We start from the raw sequence: 12,979 nt of genomic DNA on the forward strand, positions 1-12,979 counted from the left end.
TTCTAACTCCATAAAACTCACTCTTGCCCAAAATCCCTCAGGAAGAGTGCTCCACTGCTTGTGAGGCACGGTACTCCCCCAATCCATGAACTCTTTTCTCTTGAATAAAGGACGTCAAACTTGTTACCAAATTGTTTCAGTTTTGTCCTTCGACAAAAGGTAGAGTTTTCGTCTGTTACAATTCTGATCACAATTCTAATATGTGGGTTTTTTTCCCACACCACCAAGCAATTCTCCAACACCAGCTGGGTGTCCTACAGTCCAATTCAATTTTGACATTATCTGCCTGGAGATAGCATCAGACCCCACAGATTAAGGGCTCAGTCCTACAAGACTGCCCTGCCTCGCCCTGCGTGTAAATTGGAGTTTCCAACAACCCTCTTTTGGGTTCGATTAATTTGCTGGAGCAGCTCACAAAACTCAGAAACATTTTGCTTATTAGATTACTAGTTGGTTACGAAAAGATATAATTCAGGAACAGCCAGATGGAAGAGATGCATGGGGCAAAGTATTTTGGAAAGTCAGTCGAGTTTCCAGGCCCTCTCTGATCTCACCAATCTCTCCAAACGTCCATGTATTCATCAACCCAGAAGATCTCTGAAGCTGTCCTTTTGGGTTTTTATGGAGGCTTTATTACACAGGCATGATTGATTAGATCACTGGCCATTGGCAATTGATTCAACATCCAACCCCTCCTCCTCCCTTGAGGTCAGGGGGCGGGACTGGAAAGTTCCAATGCTCTAACCACATGGTTTATTCTCCTGCCAATCAGCTCCTATCCTTAGGTGCATTTCAAATGCATTAAACTCATTAATATATTAATTAATTAATTAACTCATTAATATAACAAGAGACATCTTTATCCCTCTCATCACAGGAAATTCTAAGGGTTGTAGGAGCTTTGCCAGAAACAGGGATGAAGACCAATATATATATATTTTTTACTACAAATCACAATATCACATATGTGTTCAAAGTTATCAGCTTAAAACAGACTGTTATATGTATAATATATTTTATGAAAGCCTTAAGGTAACCACAAAACAAAAACCTACAGTAGACACATGAAGGATAAAGAGAACGGAATCAAAACATACCAGTACAGAAAATCATCAATTTACAAGGAAAGACAGCAAGAGAGCAAGAAAGGAATGAGGAAACTACAAAATAGCCAGAAAATAATTAATAAGATGGCATTTGTAAGTCTTCGCCTATCATTATTCACTTTAAGTCTAATGGATTAAATTCTCTAATCGAAAGGCATAGAGTGGCTTAATGGATAAAAAACAAGACCCAACTATATGCTGCCTACAGGAGCCTCAGTTCAGCTATAAGGACACATAAAGGCTCAAAGTGAAGGCAGTGAAAAAGATATTCCATGCAAATGGAAGCCAAGAGAGCAAAGGGTAGCTATATTTATATCAGACGAAATAGACTTTAAGTCAAAAGCTTTAACAGAAACAAAGGTCATTATTTTACGTTAATGGAGTCAATAGAATTCCAAAATAGTTACATCAGTCAGATTCCCAGGGCAACTGTCTCTAGCTGGGGAGACAGATCTCGGGTGCTTCCTACTCCCCCATTTTCCCAGAGGCCTCTAGACCCAAACCTAATTTATCTCCACAGGTTTGTCCAGCACTTACTGCTCCGAGGCCTCTGGTAGCCCACTGGTCTGACAGGGTGGCTTTTATTTTGGGGGTCTGAGGAAGCACTTGACCATCAGCACTGGCAGATTTCAGACTGAAGAGGTTTTTAAGACTGAAATCAGTTTCCACGCATTTTTTCTGGGAGCATTTGCTGAGCACCAGCCTGTAGAAATGATCCGCTTTTCCGGGCCCAGTTCCTACAAAGGGTAAGAAAGCCATGAAAACAGCGCTCCATGTGGCCAGCGAAGGAGCAAGGGCCAGCATCCTGGCAGACCACAGGGAGAACCAAAGGCCTAGGCATACTATTCCCAGGCGCTGACCGCTCACAGCTGGAGATGTCAGCTCCCCCTTCTTGCCAATGATCAGACAGTCCTCAGGCTTGACACCACTGTGGACTCTTACTCGCGCTTCTAGGCCAAGGTCCAGTGTGAGGAAGTGCCAGGAGACTGCAGGGGGTGCTGTACCATCGTACCTTCCCTCAGTGCCAGGCCAAGCAATGCAAAGCATCCACTCCAGATATTTGGAGAGGGTGGGAGAGGGCACGTGTACAGCAGTATGATGGTCTGTGTGTACTGGAGGAGAATGCCAAGATCGTGAGTATTGGTGGTATGTGCTGGGGTCCTCCGCCAGAGTGTTTCTGGGCATCACAATGAATGTGTCAGCGAGTAGTTGGCTGGGAGGCAGTCGGCCCCTGTGGGGCGTGAATTTAGAATATCTCGGGCCTGGGAGACTCTGGGAGCATCCGGTGAGAGCAGTAGTCCAGGCTGAATGCAGACACCTGGTAACCTTCAGAGCTGCAGCGGCCTCCAGACTGCTTGAGGGTGCTAAAGGATAGGTTGAGGTGTGTGGGGCTCTTCAGCCCAGGCGGAGGGGTGGCAGCTGAACTAGCCTGGACTGGTCGACCTGTGCGGCTCCGCAAACAGAGGTCCAGCGCAAGGCAGCTGTATCAATGGCCTCTGGAGGGGCTGCCTCTGCCCTGAGGGATGGGTGGGAAAGGGCGAGCTATTTGTGGTGGGTGCCTGAGGAGAGGGAGGACATTCTGGTGGTTGTATGCTGTAGTGAGGGGTGACTTGTTATTCTGGGAGAGGGACACTGCAGTGGGTTTCATTGCCCCTCTGTGAGCCATCTGGGCCTTGCTGTCCTGGGTAGAGTGGTCGGCCCAGGAGAGGTGGTACCACTAATGGGTGAGTCTGCTGGTGTCCGAGTTGCCTACCAGCCGGCTGTCACCTGGTCTTTCCATTAGATCGGATACTGTCTGCGTCTTCTCTCGTCTGCCATTTTGATCCAAGAGACTCTTTCAGAGGTGGTCAGTCTCTTGATAGATAAGTTCGGTCCGGGCCATCCTTCCACTCGGTTCTAATCCTCCTCCTTTCTGAGGCTGGGTACCTCCCTTAGAGGCTCACTCGCTGTTGGGGTGTGCCAGGTCTCTGTGCCGAAGTGCTCAGAATCCAAAGGGTGCCACAGGGCTAGACAGATGGTCTCTATGACCAGCTGAAGTGGCAAGAACAGGTGTGCTGAGGCACAGGTAAGCACTTCGAAGGAGGATACCACAGAGTCTGTGACCAGGGGTGACTTCTGCCCCTTGAGAGATTCAGTTTGGTGGAAACCGGTGCTTGGTCCAATGCTTCAGTGTGCCCTTTGGAAAGGTCCCTAAATTGGGGCACGTTGCAGGTGACTCCAGGAAATGGGTGTACGAGGGATCTAGCTTGGACGGGTGAGGCACTCAGATCTGAGTTCAAGTGAAGCTGTAATGCTTAGCTCCTGTGGAGGGTGTGGCTGTCTCCGCAAAGAACCTCAGGTTCTGTATCCGCCATTAGCTGTCTCTGAGACCAAGAAGGCGCACAGCATGTGTGTATTTCTCTGGGTTATTGAAATAAATGAACAACCTTGTGCCAGGAAAGACAGTCCTAGATTTCTGAGGACCCAAGGAGGCAGATAAAGAACCCTCCTTCTTCAGCCATATCCTGCAGAAAGCCCTCTGAATAGACCAGAACTGCTGAATGCGGCTCAGGCTCTCCAACCCCGAGCAAACACTGGCATCCTCAGGCCTGCGTACCTCTCCCCAGGCTTTTGAGCTTCTGTACCATCTAAGTTCATGGGCGCCTTCCAACTTCCAGGCGGCCCATTGGTGGAAAGAGGAAAGAGGCCTAGAGAGAGAGTCCACTGCCTTTGCTGAGGGGATCGAAAAGGCCCCGAGCTGTGTTGGTCATTGCTCTGGCCCAGGTCCCAGGCCTTGAGGGAATGCTGAGAGAGGGTGTTAGCTCAGGATGACTTGACCTGGGACTGGGTGGATGGTCCCTGTGACCAGCTCAAGCAGCAAGAACAGGTGTGCTGAAGTACAGGTAAGCACTTCGAAGGCAGATGCTGCAAAATCCATTTTCTGGGCTTCTTCCAGGTAACACTCGGGGAATTTTTACTTTCCTGTGGAGGTGTGTTTGATGTTTGTCCTTGGGGTGTGGTTTCTAGAGACTACCTGTGTGCCTTAGAGTGGGACTGGGAGTAACCCCCACATTCACTCCAGTCCTTCTGGCCTTTGTCAATTTGCCCTTGCTGGCACTGAAGGCATTGACCGTAAGTGATGGGAAGAGTATGTGACCCAAAGGCAGGAACCAGGAATCTCAGTGAGTTCTGGGTTTTCTGTGAAATTCTTTGGGAAGGGATCCTAGCAAAGATTGGCATGATAATTTCCTCTAATGGCTCTTGTGATCTTCTGTTTTGATAATTATGTTTAGGAGAAACACTTAATTGGCTAAGTGATGCAACCCAGAGCATTAGTTCTTTTTATGAAGATCCCTTGGGGAAAGTGCCTCTCCACTGGACTGTCTTAACCTCAGAGACTCTCAGTCCTTCCTCTTCTTCATTTTGCAAATCAGAGTCACTGCCCAGAAGACAGCCTGCAACATTGCCATCTGTGTGACCCTGGCCTCCTGCTGAGCAGATGGGTGTGGGGGGTGAAGAGCAACTCTGTGCCCAGGAATGTAGCTCCAAGGTCTTCAGCTGGCACTGCACGGACCTTTAGGCCTGAACAGTCAGATACTACAGGAAGAAAGTGACGGGTGTCATGGTCATGGGGAAGGGACAAGAGAGGACGGGGAGAAGCCCATGTTCTGAGCCCCACTAGATACGGGGCTGTATTGTGTGTGTGTTGTGGGGAGAAGGGATGGACAAGGCTGACTTTCCTCTGTGGCTCTGAGTTCATCCATCTAAGACATTTCAACGAAGCTAATTTAAAACATAGGTCATTTAAAAAATAATTGTGATCATTCAAGCTGTGGGACATGATCCTTGATTACGCTGTTCATCCTTTTCTTCTAGGTTGTAGTGAAACTGAACTTGCCACTTCTTTTGATTTATAAGGAAAGCATTATAAATTAGAAAACTTTCCATGGAAAATACGTACATTACACTCTTTTTGATATTGAAAAATGTCTTTTTGATCTAAAACAGTTTGCAAAATAAGCAAATTCTAGTTCCTTCTGTGCATCCCCCCCCCCCTTTTTTTTAAGGAAGATTAGCCCTGAGCTGACATCCACTACCAATCCTCCTCTTTTATTTATTGATTTATTTTTTGCTGAGGAAAATTGGCCCTGAGCTAACATCCGTACCCATCTTCGTCTACATTATATGTGGGAAGCTGCTGCAGTGTGGCTTGATAAGCAGTGCATAGGTCTGTGACCAGGACCTAAACTGGGGAATCCCAGGCTGCCAAACTGGAGCATGTGAACTTAACTGCTATGCCACTGGGCCAGCCCCTACGCATCCCATTTTTAAATAAACTTTTTATTGTGGAATAATTTTAGATTCGTAGAAAAGTTTCAAAGATAGTACAGGAAGTTCCTGTGTACCTTTCAGCCACTTTTGCCTAGTATTTGTCTTACATAACCATGTTCCATTAGTCAAAACTAAGAGATTAATGTTGATGTGTTACTATTAACTAAATTCCAATCTCATCAGTTTTTTCATTAATGCCCTTTGTCTGTCCCAAGATCCAATCCAGAATACTACATTGCATTGTAATCATGTTTCCTTAGTCTCCTCTGATCTGTAACAGTTCCTTATTCTTTCCTTTTTTCTTCTGTTTTGTTTTGTTTTGTCTCATTTTAGTGATCTTGAGAGTTTTGAAGAGTTTTGGTCAGGTATTTTGTAGAATGCCCCTCAATTTGGATTTGTCTCATGTTTTCCTCATGTTTGTGTTGGGGTTTTAGGATCTGGGGGAGAATATCACAGAAGTGAAGTGCTCTTCTCGTCAAATCATATCAGGGTGCATGCTATCAACATGAGTTAGCACTGGTGATGTTGGCCTTGATTACTTGGGCCAGGCAGTGTCTGCTGGGTCTCTTCACTATAAAGTTACTATGTTTCCCTTTCCACATCGTGTCCTTTGGAAGTGAGTCACGCAAAAGGAGGGATATTAAGCTCCATGTCCTAGAGGGGGCAGTTGTTCAGCAGAACATTGTGCCAATGCACAACGGTTACCAATGCCAGGGGAGGACTCCAACTACACAAAGGATAGCAAAGATCATCACAATGCCAGCCACCAGGAATAGAAGTCCAGACACTTCTACTTGCTGAATCTTGGTGTCAGAATCACCAAGGAAAACACAAGGCAGTCAAACACTGGATGGAAGAATGCTTTACTCACAAAGAGAAGAGACAGAGCAAGATCAGCTCTAACACTGTGCCTTGGTCCCTCATGGCTAGCGGGTTCCCCTAGCCCAGCTGACTCAGGGCAATTGGCCTATGTGCACCCTTCTCCTGCTATAGCAGAAGGACCCCCACTCCTCCCCTATGCAGTCTGAAATACTGAAAACTGGGGGCATGCCTGAAGGCCATTGATGCACATGCTGAAGCAGAATGATGGAACACTCACTGAGCCCGAAAGTGGGAGAGAGATGCCCACGGAAAGCAATAAGCTGTGTGGGCTCTTTAAGTTTCGGTAAGGAAGTGTTTCAAGCCCAAAGCCCCCTCTTATGTGGCCCAGTGGGGTCGATGGATGACATGCATGAGACTGCCTTTCCAACAGTAGCGTTTGCATATATTATTTGGAATTCTTCTGTAAGTAATATTTGTCTCTTCTTGCTCTTTATTTATTTAAGTCATTTATTGTCAGTGTGGACTCATTTATTTTGTAAGTTAAGTTATAATCCAATATTATATTACTCATGTTGTTGCTCAAATTGTTCTAGCTTTGGCCATGGGGAGCTTTCCCAGGTTGGCTCCTGTGTCCCTTTGACACGCCTCCATTTTTTTGAGTCCTTCCTTACTGCCTGGCACTATGAGATGCTCTAGGCTTATGTTGTATTTTCCCTTCCCAGCCCTGGAATCAACTGTTTCTGCAAGGAGCCCTGGACTCAGGGAATAGATGTATGCATACTGACTCATATATGCATGTTTGTAATTATTTCTATGTTTATCTATCTGGATATATATTAAACTAAACATGCGTTCATACTGATGTTTTCAGCTCTCCTCTAGTAACACGGAGTTTGTTCCAGCTTCCCCACTTGCTTATTTGTAACTTGTTTCTCTGGCAGTAGGAAACCTGTCTACCATTTATTTGCTTATTTGTTCAACCCTAATATAAGTATCCAGTACTTTCAGAACTGTTAATGCCTGCTCCTGTGAGAAACAAACTGACAAATTAGACTTCAGTGTTTATGTACAATTCTTGTCTTTAGCCTTACAGTTTCCAAAGTTACACGGTCAGTTCCTTTTTCCCTCACCCACTTCAGTGAGCATATGTCATGTAGTCAGATTCATTTCTCATTGTCTGTGCTCAGTCTTGGGATCCGCCAACATCCTGGCTGATTTTTTTTAACTCACATACATTAAAGCTCACTCTGTGTGATAGAAACTTCTATGGGTTTTGACACAGGCAGAGTCATGTATCTACCGCCCAGAGGTGATAGAAGAGTTCCAAAATTCCCTTGTGTGTCCTTTTTACAGTCAATATGTCTCCTTTCCCCCAACCCATGGCACATTGTTCTATTTTCTGTCCCTATAGTTTTGCCTTTTTCCTTATGTCATAGTCTTTTGGGTCTGACTTCTTTCACTTAACAAAATGCATTTCAGGTTCATTCACATTTTTGCATGTATCAGGAGCTCACTCCTTTTTCTTGCTTAATAGTACTCTGTTGTCTCGAGGTACCACAGTTTGTTTAGCCATTCACTTATTGAGGGAACTCTTGGTTGCTTCCAATTTGGGGAAATTTTGGATAAAGCTGCCATAAACATATAGATTTTTTTTGTGTTACTGTAAGTTTTCAATTAGCGAACCACTGATGTACTTTCTGTTCCTATACATGTGTCTATTCTGGGCCTTTCATATAAATGGAGTCATGTAATATGTGGCCTTTTGTGTCTAGCTTCATTCAATTAGGCTTTGGTTTTTAAAGTTCATCCACATTATAGCATGTGTTAGTACTCCATTCCTTCTGCTGGCTGAATAATATTCCACTTTATGGATATATTACATTTTGTGTATCCATTTATCAGTTGATGGACATTTGGATTGTTTCCACTTTTTGACTATTATGAATAAATCTGTTATGAATGTTCATGTACAAGTTTTTGCGTGACTTATGCTTTCAGTTCTCTTGGGCATATACCTGGGAACGGGATTGCTGGTATAATGTAATTCTACACTTAACTTTATAAGAAACTGCCACACTGTTTTCCCAAGTACCATTTTGTGCAACCCCTTGTATATTTTATCCTGAGTCCACAGAATGCCACAACATCTCTCGTTAGGTGGAATAGTTGTGAAATGCACATACTTATTTAGTGCTGACTGTGTGCTGGGTACTGTTGTGAATAGTGGATTAATGATTTTAATCCTCGCAACAATCCTATGAGGTAGGTACTGTTATTATCCCTGTCTTACAGATAAGTAGACTGAAGCAAGGAACGTTATGTAGTTTGTTCAAAGTCATATCCTGGTAGATGATAAAGCTGGACTTTAGAATCTGGGCAGTTCTGGTTCCAGAGTCCATTTTCTTAACCGGTACTTCTGCTTCCTGTTTGTGATCATGCGAAGACCTAGCACGGGGCTGGAATACAGTAGGTGCTCTAACATGTGAGGAGACTTCAGTCTCTGTCTCCTTCCCTTCAGTCAGTTCGATTTCTGATGGATGGTTCTCCCCCATAGCCTCCTCCCCTAAGGTGGAGGGTACATCTCAGGTGCGGCAGCTGAGTACCAGAAGGTGACAACAGAGAACTGTGCAGATGAGCACTAAGAGCCCTTTACAACAATATGATGAAACAGATAGTCTGTAAAAAAAGAAAACTCACAGAGAACTCATGGAGTTGTTTCTCATTTCCAATAGCTACATTCACAGGAAAGTAAGTGTACTCTCTCGGGCTTAACTGCTCCTGATGTGCCTTGGGGGACATTTGTGGAGCTCTAGTGCAACATTGGAAAGGATATCCCTGTTATGTTTACAAAGTCAGGGTGAAAGAGTTCACTGTTAGGCCATTAAATATGAGAATAGCAGCAAACATAGGTATGTTTTATCAGAAGAAGAAAATGCTCTTTTGTTTCCTGTTGCCTGTATTTCCGCGGGGTGAGTTTGCCTGTACTGGAAGGGAGGACGGCCAGTGCAGCTTTCCCAGCTTCGAGGTTCTAGAGCTCCATCTTCCGTCATTTATTTGAAGTATTAAAAATTCTGTGCTTTGTGAGATGGGCTGGCTCCTTTCTTCTTTTCTTTCCTTTGCCCCTATTGTTCCTGTTTAATATGGGGGCTCTGTCCTAGAAGTGAGGCTTGGACCCAGAATCGAGATCACCCCAGCACTCTTGATGAAGTCCCCTTGCACTCACTGCAAACTGTAGTCTACAAAGCTCCTCCCAGTTTAGACCGATGTTCTCTGGGAGATATATCTGCAACGCATATAAAGACAAAGCATTTCTAGTAATATCCAACCATATATAATCAATAAGGGAGAGAAAACTACCCAATAGAATACTGTGCAAAGGTTACAATCAGGCAATCCATAGAGGAGGAAACCTGAATTCAAATACACATATGAAAAGGTGCTTCATCTCACCAGTAATTGGAAATGGTAATGCAAACTTGAAAACAGAGCTTCATCTGATTCAGCACTGAGAAACTACTATAAGCTAATATAATGATACAAACAAAGAATCAAATCTTGGCTTCTGTTAAAGAATAACCATCACCTCATAGGTATTCTGAAAAAAGAAAACCATAAGAAAAATCTGATGAGAAGAGATTTCACTGCTCTCTCTCTGGCCTTTGCTTACACTATTTCCACATTCCAGAATATTCTCTGTCCACCTCTTTATCTGGCTAATTCCTACTCATCCTTCAGGTCTTATGTTAATTGTCATCTCTTTCAGGAAATGCCTGACTCCCTTTAGAATAAGATAAATTCTCATACTATGTGGATCCTTGGAATTTTATTCCTTTCCCAGCAGTATTTTCCAGACATTACTGTGGCCAGTTTTATGTGCCATCTAGGCTATAGTACCCCATTATTCAATCAAACACTAATCTAGGTGGTGTTATGAAGGTATTTTGTAGATGTGATGAACATCTACACTCAGTTGACTTTATGTAAGGGAATTATCCACCATAGTCTGAGTGGACCTGATCCAAGTAGTTGAGAAGCCTTGAGGGCAGTACTGAAGTTTCCCGAGGAATAAGAAATTCTACCTTTGAACTGCAGAAGCATCTCCCTCCTGAGAGTTGACAGTCTTCCCCTCCTGATGGCTTGTCCTATGGATTTTGGATTTTCCTAACCAGCCCCCTCAACCATGTAAGCCAGTTCCTTGCAATAAATCTCTTTATATATAGATCTCTCTCTCTCTCTCTCTCTATACATATATCTCTCTATATAAATTTCTTTTATATATGTATGTAATTATCTATCTACTACTTGTTCTATTTCTCTGGTGGAGCTCTGCATGATAAAATTACTATACCAAACAAACAGACACACAGATCAATGGAACAGAATCAAAAGTCCAGAAATAAACCCACACTTTTATGGACAGCTAATTTTTGACAACGGAGCCAAGAACATACAATGGAGAATGGAAAGTCTCTTCAATAAATGGTGTTGGGAAAACTGGACAGGCACATGTAAAAAAATGAAAGTATGCCATTATCTTACACCACACACAGAAATTATCTCAAAATAGATTAAAGACTTGAATGTAAGACCTGAAACCATGAAACTTATAGAAGAAAACATAGGCAGCATGTGCTTCAACATCGGTCTTAGCAGCATATTTTCAAGTACCATGTCTGACCAGGCAAGGGAAACAATAGAAAAAATAAACAAACATCAAACTAAAAACCTTCTGCACAGCAAAGGAAACCATCAACAAAGCCAAAAGACAATCTAACAAGTGGGAGAAGATATTTGCAAACCATATATCTGATGAGTGGTTAATATCTAAACTATATAAAGAACTCATACACCTGAACAACAAAAAAACTAATAACCCAATTAAAAAATGGGCAAAAGATCTGAGCAGACATTTCTCCAAAGAAGATATACAGATGGCCAACAGGCACATGAAAAGATATTCAACATCACTAATCATCAGGGAAATCCAAATCAAAACTACAATGAGATCTCACCTCACTCCCATCAGAATGGCTATAATTAACAACACAGGAAATAACAATTGTTGGAGAAGATGTAAAGAAAAGAGAATTCTCATACACTGCTGGTGGGAGTGCAAACTGGTGCAGCCACTATGGAAAACAGTATGGAGATTCCTCAAAAAATTGAGAATAGAACTACTGTATGATCTAGCTATTCCACTGCTGGGTATTTATCCAAAGAACATGAAAACACGAATGCATAAAGATATATGCACCCCTATGTTCATTGCAGCTTTATTCACAATAGTCAAGACTTGGAAGCAACCTAGGTACCCATCAAGGGACAAATGGATAAAGAAGATATGGTACATATACACAATGGAATACTACTCAGCCACGAAAAATGATGAAATCTGGCCATTTGCAACAACAGGATGGACCTTGAGGGTATTATGCTAAGTGAAATAAGTTAGAGGGAGAAAGTCAAATACTGTATGATCTCACTCATAAATAGAAGATAAAAACAACAACAAACAAACACATAGAGACAGAGATTGGATTGCTGGTTACCAGAGGGGAAGGGGAGAGGGAGGAGGGTGAAAGGGATGGTTAGGCACTTGTGCATGTTGATGGATTGCAGTTAGTCTGTGGGTGGTGAGCAAGATGTAATCTACACAGAAATAGAAATATAATGATGTACATCCAAAATGTATATAATGTTATAAACCAATGTTACCACAATAAAAAAATTACCATACCAGATTATATATAATGTATAAGTACTTTCTTTCACATCAGACTGTAAGCATTATTAAAGGAGGAATGGTGCCTGTCTTGTTAACTGTTGTATTTCTAGTACCTAGAATATAGTATATGTTCAAAATGGCTATTGAACAAATGAATTAATTTTCTATTGTGATTGAAGAATATAAGAGGCCCAATATGTATGAAAATCCTCAATACATCTGTGGGACCCCTGCTCAGTGCACTATAAGATTGGAGAAGTGGAGAAGACAGAGTCTAAAAGCCTTCTAGATGCTTCTAGGAAGTTCTGATAAATGCCAAATAGTGACAGTTCAGTCCTTGGAGAAATCGTTTTTTCTTTTTTTATAAGTCACTGGAGTATCCATCCGGTTTTCAAAGTTGTATCAAACATTAAAAGAAAGCAAGCTGAGGGGCTGGCCCTGTGGCCTAGTGGTTAAGTTGGATGGTTAAGTGGGGCCTGGGAACATGTGTCTTCATCAATGCCCAGATGATGCTGTTGTAATAAGCCTTCACACTTCTTCTGAAAACAGGTTTAGGGCACTATTCAGGAGGCACTCCGCTTTGGCGGTCCAGGTTTGGTTCCTGAGCATGGACCTACACCACTTGTTGGTGGCCATGTTGTGGTGGTGACCCACATACAAAGTAGAGGAAGATTGGTAACAGATGTTAGCTCAGGGCAAATCTTTCTCAGCAAAAAAAAAAAAAAAAAAGGAACCCAGCTGATTCTAGAAGGCAATCATTTCTGTACTAAAAAGGAAATTTCAACCAAATGCTAATGGTGTAGTTCAGGGGCAGTGGACTTTAATATTTAAAGAAAATGTAAATATTAATATATCAGATAGCCCAAAATTGCATACTCTAGGAGTTTTATCCATTTCCAGTTCCAACAAAAACAGGAAAATAGAGTTTCATCTTATTCAGCACAAAAGATATTATAATAACCTAATATGATAAATGCAAAAGGATGTCAGAATCTTGGCTTCTTTAAACATAGGT

Source organism: Equus przewalskii, chromosome 6 (genome assembly GCF_037783145.1).
Source record: "Equus przewalskii isolate Varuska chromosome 6, EquPr2, whole genome shotgun sequence".
NCBI lineage: Eukaryota > Metazoa > Chordata > Mammalia > Perissodactyla > Equidae > Equus > Equus przewalskii.